Raw genomic sequence first — 9,003 nt, 5'->3', positions numbered from 1 at the left:
GACAATTCGAGGACTCAGCTCTGCAGAATTTATTCATAGAACTGACAACTGCCGAATCAGTCAATAAGAAAGCAAGGAAATGCTGGGCAACAGGGAACAAATTTACCAGGTTAATAATGGACTCTGTTTGCCTCTGAGATATCTCAGCCCCTCAGGCACAATCCTCCCAGATGGTGACATTGATCTCGGTGAGGTGGGGGTGGGCAATAACAGTGACTCCTGCCCCACCCCCACCACTCTTACACACTAATGGTCAACACTTGCCTTCAGCCAGGTCAAGTCCGCTGCAAGGTTGGGGAGGGGGAGTCAGGCTACATATAGGAGAGGAAGACAAGTCAGCACATTTCTTGCCCTCACTTCTTGCCTCGGGGCTTCCCAGGTGGCACGAGTGGTAAAGAACCCATCTGCCAAGGCAGGAGGCTTAAAAGATGAGGTTCGGTCCCTGAGTCAGGAAGATCTCCTGGAGGAGGGCACAGCAACCCACTCCAGTATTCTTGCCTGGAGACTCCCATGGACAGAGGAGCCTGGCGGGCTAGGTCCATGGAGTCGCAAAGAGTCAAACATGACTGAAGTGACTTAGCATGCACGTTGCCTCCAATATCAAAGGAATAAAGACAGTGATCTTCAACTGGTACCAGATGTTCTACAATCTCCTCTTGATCTCCAGACACTTTGGTGCCCAATTCAATAAAAAAGAGCACTTGACCTAGGTTGACTGCCAAGCAGGCCTGTCACTCAGCAGTGGAGGTGACAGGTGAACCACATACTCCAGCCTCATGTCCATGAAGAGACTTTTGCCTTCTTTGTGAAGGACTTTGTGTACGTGGACAACATCACAGAGATGCCCTGACAGCATTAAAGGAAGATATTCGTCCTCCAAATTCAAGCCTGCACCCCTACTACCAGCCTGGAATGAACAAGCCGTCATTCTTTAAAACAATGTCCTGCGATTATCCAGAGCCCAACAAAACATTCTCTTACTCTGTGTATGTAAAAGTATCCATTTGTGTGTGTCAAAAATTAAAACTAACCAAAAGTTTGATAATTTTCTTTGGGAACTTTCTGGAAATGCCTGGGTCTCTCTTGACCCTGTCACATGGAGAAGAAACCAGGGTGGAGATGAAGATAAATCAAGCTTGGGTATTTCGTGCAGCTTTATTCAGGCACTGCCTTGTATTCATCCCCTTTAGTTCATGGGTTCCTCAAGGAACTATTTTTCATGGCTATTTATCCACTTTCCACTGCCCCATTCTTGTAGCTCCTGCTTTTGGCCTCATTTTTGTGTGTGGCGCTAGTGGTAAAGAACCTGCCTGCCAATGCAGAAGATATAAGAGACACAGGTTCAATCCCTGGGTCAGAAAGATCCCCTGAAGTAGGAAATGGCAATCCACTCCAGTATTCTTGCTTGGAGAACCCCATGAACAGAGGACCCTGGCGAGCTACAGTCCATGCGGTCGCAAAGAGTCAGACATGACTGAACACACATAGAGATCTATGGGTAAGATCTTCCTGGTAGGGGACCCAGCGCCACCCCTTCTAAATTTGTTTCCTTTTTTTTTGTTTTAAAGACTCATCTGTTCTTTAATTTTTGGCCAGTTCAGTTCAGTCGCTCAGTCATGTCCGACTCTTTGTGATCCCATGAACCGCAGCACACCAGGCCTCTCTGTCCATCACCAACTCCTGGAGTTCACCCAAACCCATGTCCATTGAGTTGGTGATGCCATCCAACCATCTCATTCTCTGGCATCCCTTTCTCCTCCTGCCCTCAATCTCCAAATGCCCAAAGCTCCCAAATCAGGAAACCTGTAACCTTGCTCACAGATGAGAATGGACAACAGCAGAAGCTACTGTGTAGAGGCTGGGCTTTGTGCTTACCTGTTTGTATCTGTCATCTCCAACACTCCTGTGTGGTGTCATTATCCCTGCTTTGTAGTGAAACCAAGAGAGCTTATAGAACTGAGTCCAAAGATGTATATAAGCCCTCCCCCAGTGACAGGAAAACCATCTGAAGGGACAGTGACACTGAAGGGTCAAAAAATCACCATCTTGCTATAAACAGTAATGAATTATAATAAATTCTGACTCAGAAATTGCTGGAGAACAGGATCTAAGAATATTTACTGGTAAAAGATAGGTGTTTAAAGAGGACCTATCTTCCATCATTGCCTTTAATAATTAAATGCTTGCTACTTATAAATTCAGTGACTTTAACAAATTCTTATTCTACACAGGTATAGACAAGTTTGTGTTATCTAACTGCAAATCTAATTAGGTTTGAAATCCTAAAAGTAGAACATTTAAGCTAAATGATAACTTTCCTAACACTTTTCAGAGTTTTTTTTTTTTTTTTCCCTTCTACAATGGCACCTCGTGGGAGACTGGTTAACAATGTGCAACCTTAGAATCACCACTGATTTCCTCTGTGTGTGTGTGTGTGTGTGTATGTGTGCACGCGTGTGTGCTGTGCCACATGGCTTGTGGGTCTCAGCTTGTGGGATGGTAGTTCCCTGACTAGGGATTGGATCCATTGGATTGGCCCTGGCAGTGAAAGCCTGGAGTCCTAACCACTGCACCGCCAGGGAATTGCCTGTTTTTTTCAGTTTTGAAAACCTAGATAGGTGATGAATATACTTAACCCTGAGTGAAGCATAAGTGGACACTGGAACAACTCTTCACCTGCTCCCCTCCCCCAGTATAGGTCTGTGAGCCCGTCCTTGGGAAGAACAGCAATCCCTGTTTTCCCCAGAGGCTTTCAATACTAAAAACACTGATGGCTGAACTTGCATCTTTAAAGATATAGTTCAGGATTTGGGCGTTTCTGGAACCATAACTTTAACCCAGCCTTCCATAACAGTCTTTTTACTTTCTAGTACAGAACATGACACTGCAACAATGGCAATGAACCGCTTCAGCTTTTTCACTTCTGCAGAAGCTAAAACAACTTCCCCAACATACAAAGGGGCTGGAAAGTTAATTTTCTGGGAAAGAAATACACAGCCCGGCCCCGGCATTTTAGTACCGAGGAAAGCTGAAGTAAGTCCATTGATCAAAACTTCATGGACAATTGTCTTCCTAAATCTAGTGTGTTTTGCAAATCTTCGTCTAAGTGCAAAGGGTTGACATCCCCTGTTAATTCTGAGAAGGTGGCTACGTCCCTGTGTGTGAAGGCCCTATTGAGTTCAGCCCAGTCTCCGACTCTGAGGTGTGTGTGCTCTAAGGGCTGCCTGTTCGGTACTGATTGGCTCAGGCAGATTCTCCTGTGAAGCCAACCCCACCAAAGGCGATGGCTGGACATTACTGGGAGCATCTTCAACACTCTTAAATTCCATCGACAGGAGATTTTGGGCTGCTTCAGTCTCCAAACATTATGCTGGCACCAAAAAGTACTTTTGAGAGTGAGGAATATTTTCTCAAATTGAAGACTCAATTCTAGTTCCCTACTATTGCCAGATAGTGCAAGGAGAGGTGGAGAAACCTGAATCACTCTGAAAGCACAGTTCTTGCCTTTATAGGATCCTAACAGGGTCAGAGAGCTCCACAATTTGACAAGACCACTGCTGCATATCCTTAGGATGGCTGACAGGGTCTTCTCTTCATAGGTCAGAACGTCCAAGGGTAACGCAGCATCAACCTCACCAAACAGGTCCTTCAGGGCTGAAATAAGCAGCTGTTTGAATTGTGCAGCATTCAGTCCAATCCCACAATCTTGAAATTCTAGGCGGACTTTCATGTAGTGGTACTCAGAGGGATGTTTGTAAACTGTTCTTTTCTATGTGGCAGCTGAGGCTGGCATCTTTTTCCAGGGCTGATCACATCTATATTGAGTCAAGAGGGTTTTGGGCACTTGAAGTCATTTTCAACTTTTTTTTGACTAACTTCTGCCACTGATTTCTCCCCTACCTGGGGCCAGGCGCATGCGCTCTGCATACGTGGTCTCAGTCCTCTCGGCCGCCCTGTGTGACTGAGACCGTGTTGTAGAGAGAGGCCTGGGATGGTTCATGGCCCAGCCTCACCTTAGTCGGTGGCATCCGCGGCCAGAGCGGGAGGTACCCAAGGCCGCTCCTTGCTGCCCGCCACCCTTCTGCCTTCTGTTTTCATTTTTTACTTTTTTATTATTTTATTTATTTGACTGGACCAGATTTCACTGTGGCAGGCAGGATCTATTTCCTTGATCAGGGATAGAACCCAGGGCCTCTGCTTTAGGAGCAGGGAGTCTTAACCACTGGACCACCAGGGATGTCCTCCACCCCTTCTCAATTTGAAACCTACTTTTGCAGGGAGGAATCTGTTCCCTCTTGCCCACCCCCATCCTCCAGGGTTTTCTCCCTTTTCTGAGGCCCTTCTGGTGGCTTCAGAGTTTGAGACTAGCCAGCTTCACGCCTTTAGGGTCAGCCTTGCTTGCCTTCTTGTGTGCTCAGCTGTGTCCGACTCTTTACGACCCCATGGATTGTAGCCCACCAGGCTTCTCTGTCCTTGGGATTCTCCAGGCAAGAATACTGGGATGTGTTGTCATTTCCTTCACCAGGGCATCTCCCCAACCCAGGGGTCGAACCTGAGTCTCCTGCATTGGCAGGCAGATTCTTTACCACTGAGCCACTTGGAAAGCCTTTTAGGTTCAGAGAGGGAGGCTTTGTTCCTCTTGAGCCTGCACCTCGCAGGATCCCGACAGCTGCCATCAGGGGGCGCCATGAGCCCCTGTTCCAGGGCTGACAGTGGATGCTGACCTTGAGAAGGACCAGAGCTGTGCTGTGGCTCCGCAGACGCTGGGCTTTGCTGCACTGCCCGCTCCCGTCACCTGACCCACACATTCCCTTGTCTCTCTTCCAGTCTGAGCCCCTGCAGGTGGCCAGGTTGACTTGGCCGGTTTGGGGTTATCCACATGCAGAGACACCTGCAAGTGAAGTGAGGGGGCATCCGTCTTGGTTTTTAAATGTCCCACATCTTTGCATTTGGGGAGGCTTTCTGATCAGTGGTGCATCCTTCTGGGACCCTCAGAGGTCACCTGGAACCCTCCTTTTCTCTGCTATGCACCTGTAGGGTGCGGGGGCCAGGCGGCCACTCGAGGGGAGAAGCTGCCCACAGTCCACTCACTCCACTTGGTGAAATTTGCATGTTACTTTTCGGCTGGTGACTGCTCACCCCAAATTCAACTTTGAGAGCCGCCCACAACCCAACAGCTCTGATGCTGTACTGTGACTGAGCTTCACACTGGCCCAGGAGGAATTTTCCTCATCCTTCCAGCCTACTTCAAAGATGCTGCCGACGATCACTGTTTACTGTTAGAAGCACAGGTTCTGACTCTCAGCACCCACGATTTTCCAAGTCCCCCGAGGTGAGGACAGTGTTTGCCACTGGGGCACAATATGACCCGAGGCTTGGGCCTGAGGACAGCACTGGGAGAGAGGGGAAGCCAGCCAGTGGGAATCTGGACCAGCAATGGCCAGCAGGAGGTGAAGGAGGAGAGAAAAAGTGGATCTGCAGCAGTGGTGGCTCAGGAGCACAATTTATGGCCTCAGTATACACTCAATCTCAAAAGGACTCTGCAATGAAAATTTGGGGGGCGGGGAATGACCTTCAGGCTTTAAAAGGTCTCAAATCAAAGGAAGACTAAATTATAATTCATCTAAAGCCTGATCTAGGAAGGGGCCTTGGGTTCTCTGGTAGTTAGAAAGTCTGTTTCCAAAATATTCTTTGACCTCAGCATTCCAGGAGTTGAAGTTTAACTGAATCTCAAGGTTTTGGACTTAAGCCATTGCAGTGGGTATTCCTTAAAGCCTGCACTTGTCCCCTTGGGGTTCATGAAAGGGGCCATAAAACACACAGCAAACTGGCACTCCTGCCTAGGGTGGAAATGCCATCTAAAAATTTGGAAAATAAAACACTGCTCAAAAGTTTAAAACACAATTACATAATGGAATAGAAGACAAAATTCACAGATTTTAAACATTTAATTCGAGCTATTGAAAATATGGGTTTTGAGATGTACCTTGATTGAAATATTTAGGGGCACTGTATTTCCTAAATTGCTGTGTGACATTGAACAAGTTTCCTCAACTCTCTGAGACTTGGTTTTCTCATCTGTACAACAGGGAGTGACTTGGACTCCACCTTTTCCTGAGCCTCAGAGTTTAGTCCACCATGCTTTTCTTTGTATTAACGTCACCAGTCTATCTCTTTCCTTATATATCAGACAGCTCCTCCAGAGAAATAGAACCAGTGTACCTGTTTATGTTAGACTGATGTCAAGGAGCTGGCTCAAGTCTGACAGTTGTAGGGCAGCCCCACGGGCTGGAAACTCAGCCAGCAGCTCTTGAAATAGAATTTATTCTTCTCTTAGAGATGTCAACTTGTGTTTTGAAGCCCTTTCTAATGTTGCATGAAGCCCATGTGCATTGTTATTGTTCGGTTGCTAAGTTGTGTCTGACTCTTTGCGACCCCATGGACTGCAGCACGCCAGGCTCCCCTGTCCCCCACTATCTCACTGGAGCTCGCTCAGATTCATGTCCATTGAGTTGGTGATGCTATCTAACCATCTCATCCTCTGCCACCCCCTTCTCCTTTTGCCTTCAATCTTTAGCATCTGGGTCTTTTCCAATGAGTTGGCTCTTTGCATCAGGTAGACAAGTATTGGAGCTTCAGCATCAGTACATTATTGAGGGTAATTTCCTTTAAATTAACTCACTGTAGATGCTTAGTGCTTCCACAAAATACCTTCAGAACAACCCCTAGGTTAGTGTTTGATGAAATGATTCAGACTGTTGTCCAGTAAGGTGACATGTGCCTACCAGCTATGCCTCGTGGTGGGGAGCAGGGCTGGTTTCATGGGTTAGCTCAGCCAGTGCTGTGCTTAGAAGGTCCCTGTACTTTTTAATTGTATATTTTAGTTTTGGGTTGTGCCGTGCAGCATGTGGGATCTTAGTTCCTTACCCAGGGATCCAACCCATGGCGCCTGCACTGGAGTATGGAGCCTTAACCACTGGACCAGCAGGAATGTCCCAGAAGGCCCTTGTGCTTGGCTGAGTGCTCTGTTGTCACCCTCTTGAAATTTGTGTTTTAATTGAAGTATAATTGTCTTCTTGAAATTCTTTATCGTCTTGCGCTGGGCCCTGTGATTCACATAGCCTGTCCTACTGAAGGTGTAGTTTTTGCCCTTGAAACCATGGCCTCGGATCTTGAACCAGTCTCTCTGGGGAAGCTGAGTCCATGGGGACTGACCAGGTCTCCATGGCTGTGCCATTTCCCTGACACTTCATCACACACTTCCTGGCTTGGCTATTTAATGTCCTATGAATGTTAGTCTTGCTTCCCTGAATTAGAATATACATTGCTTTACTTTTATTGGTGTAGAAATATATATAATATAGAATGTACCGTGTTAACCATTTTTCAGTGTGCAGTTCAGTGGCATTAAGTGCATTCACTGTATTTTATTTTTTCATATTTATTTATTTATATGGCTGTACCGGGTCTTTATTGCAGCATGTGGTATGGATTGAACCTGGGCACCCTGCGCTGAGACTGGACACCAGGGACGTCCCAAGGACATTCACTTTATTGTGAAGCCATCACCAGTCTCCAGAATTCTTCATCTTCCCCAACTGGAAACTGTACCAGTTAAACACTGTCTCCTAGCCTCCCTTTCTCCCAGCCCCCAGCACCCACTATTCTATTTTCTGTTTCTGAGTCTGAATATTCTAGGTACCTCATATAAGTGGAATCGTGCAGGATTTGTCTCTTTGTGACTGGCTTATTTCAGTTAGCAGAAAGCTTTCAAGGCTCATTAATTGTAGGATATATCAAAATTTCCTTCCTTTTAAAGTCTGAGTACTATTCTACTGTATGTGGAATATGAGGCCACGTTTTATTTATCCAGCCGCCCACCAGTGGACGTGTGGGTTGCTTCTACTCTTTGGCAATGGTGAACGATGCTGCTATGAGTATAGGTGTGCAAATATCTGTTTGAGTCCCTGCTTTCAGTTGTTTTGGGTGTATGCCCAGAAGTGGAATTGCTGGATCGTGTTTTATGTTTTTTGAGGAACCCTGTACTATTTTCCTTGGCAGCTGCACCATATTATTACAGTTTCACCAGCAATATACACAGATTCCAATTTCTCCATGTCCTTGACAACACTTGTTATTTTCTGTTGTTGTTTTGGAAAATAGTAATCCTAATGTATGTAAAGGGACATCTCATTGTGATTTTATTTTCATTTCCCTAATGATTAGTGTATGGATGTGAGAGTTGAATTGTGAAGAAAGCTGAGCGCCGAAGAATTGATGCTTTTGAACTGTGGTGTTGGAGAAGACTCCTGAGAGTCCCTTGGACTGCAAGGAGATCCAACTAGTCCATTCTAAAGGATATCAGCCCTGGGTGTTCTTTGGAAGGAATGATGCTAAAGCTGAAACTCCAGTACTTTGGCCACCTCATGCGAAGAGTTGACTCATTGGAAAAGACTCTGATGCTGGGAGGGATTGGGGGCAGGAGGAGAAGGGGATGACAGAGGATGAGATGGCTGGATGGCATCACTGACTCAACGGATGTGAGTTTGAGTGAACTCCGGGAGTTGGTGATGGACAGGGAGGTCTGGCGTGCTGCAATTCATGGGGTCGCAAAGAGTCAGACACGACTGAGCGACTGAACTGAACTGAACTGAATGATGAGTGATATGGAGCATCTTTTCATGTGCTTATTGACCATTCGTATATTTTCTTTGGAGAAATGTGTATTCAAGTCCTTTGCCCATTTTTGATTAGTTTGTTTTTGTGTTGATAAATTGTAGGGGTTCTTTGTATCTTCTGCATATTAACCTCTTATGAGACATATGATTAGAATATACATTTCTTGATCCAGGAGCCTGTCTTAAGGTTCTTTTAATTTCCCCCAAAGCACTTGGCACCTTGTAGATATTCAACAAAAGCTTTGTGAAATACTAGCCACAACATGTGGGAGGTCAGAGGCCACTTGAAACTGCAAAAGGAATATGAAGAGCATTTTCCAGGCAA

General features: G+C 46.1%; 2 pseudogenes across 1 annotated transcript; both read right to left on the bottom strand.

Moving 5' to 3' along the window:
• Positions 1–2,340: 2,340 nt before the first annotated feature.
• On the bottom strand, positions 2,341–3,353 carry LOC147367433 (hydroxyacyl-thioester dehydratase type 2, mitochondrial-like; annotated as a pseudogene). Its single transcript, XR_015170082.1, has one exon. The product of XR_015170082.1 is annotated as a hydroxyacyl-thioester dehydratase type 2, mitochondrial-like (transcript).
• LOC147367432 (ribonuclease P protein subunit p14 pseudogene) lies at positions 3,338–3,793 on the bottom strand (annotated as a pseudogene).
• Positions 3,794–9,003: the final 5,210 nt, after the last annotated feature.

The sequence above is a fragment of the Bos grunniens genome, chromosome 8, assembly GCF_055505025.1.
Source record: "Bos grunniens cultivar Pamir isolate PY7600 chromosome 8, Bosgru_T2T1.0, whole genome shotgun sequence".
NCBI lineage: Eukaryota > Metazoa > Chordata > Mammalia > Artiodactyla > Bovidae > Bos > Bos grunniens.
This window is presented reverse-complemented; position numbering and strand designations above follow the sequence as displayed.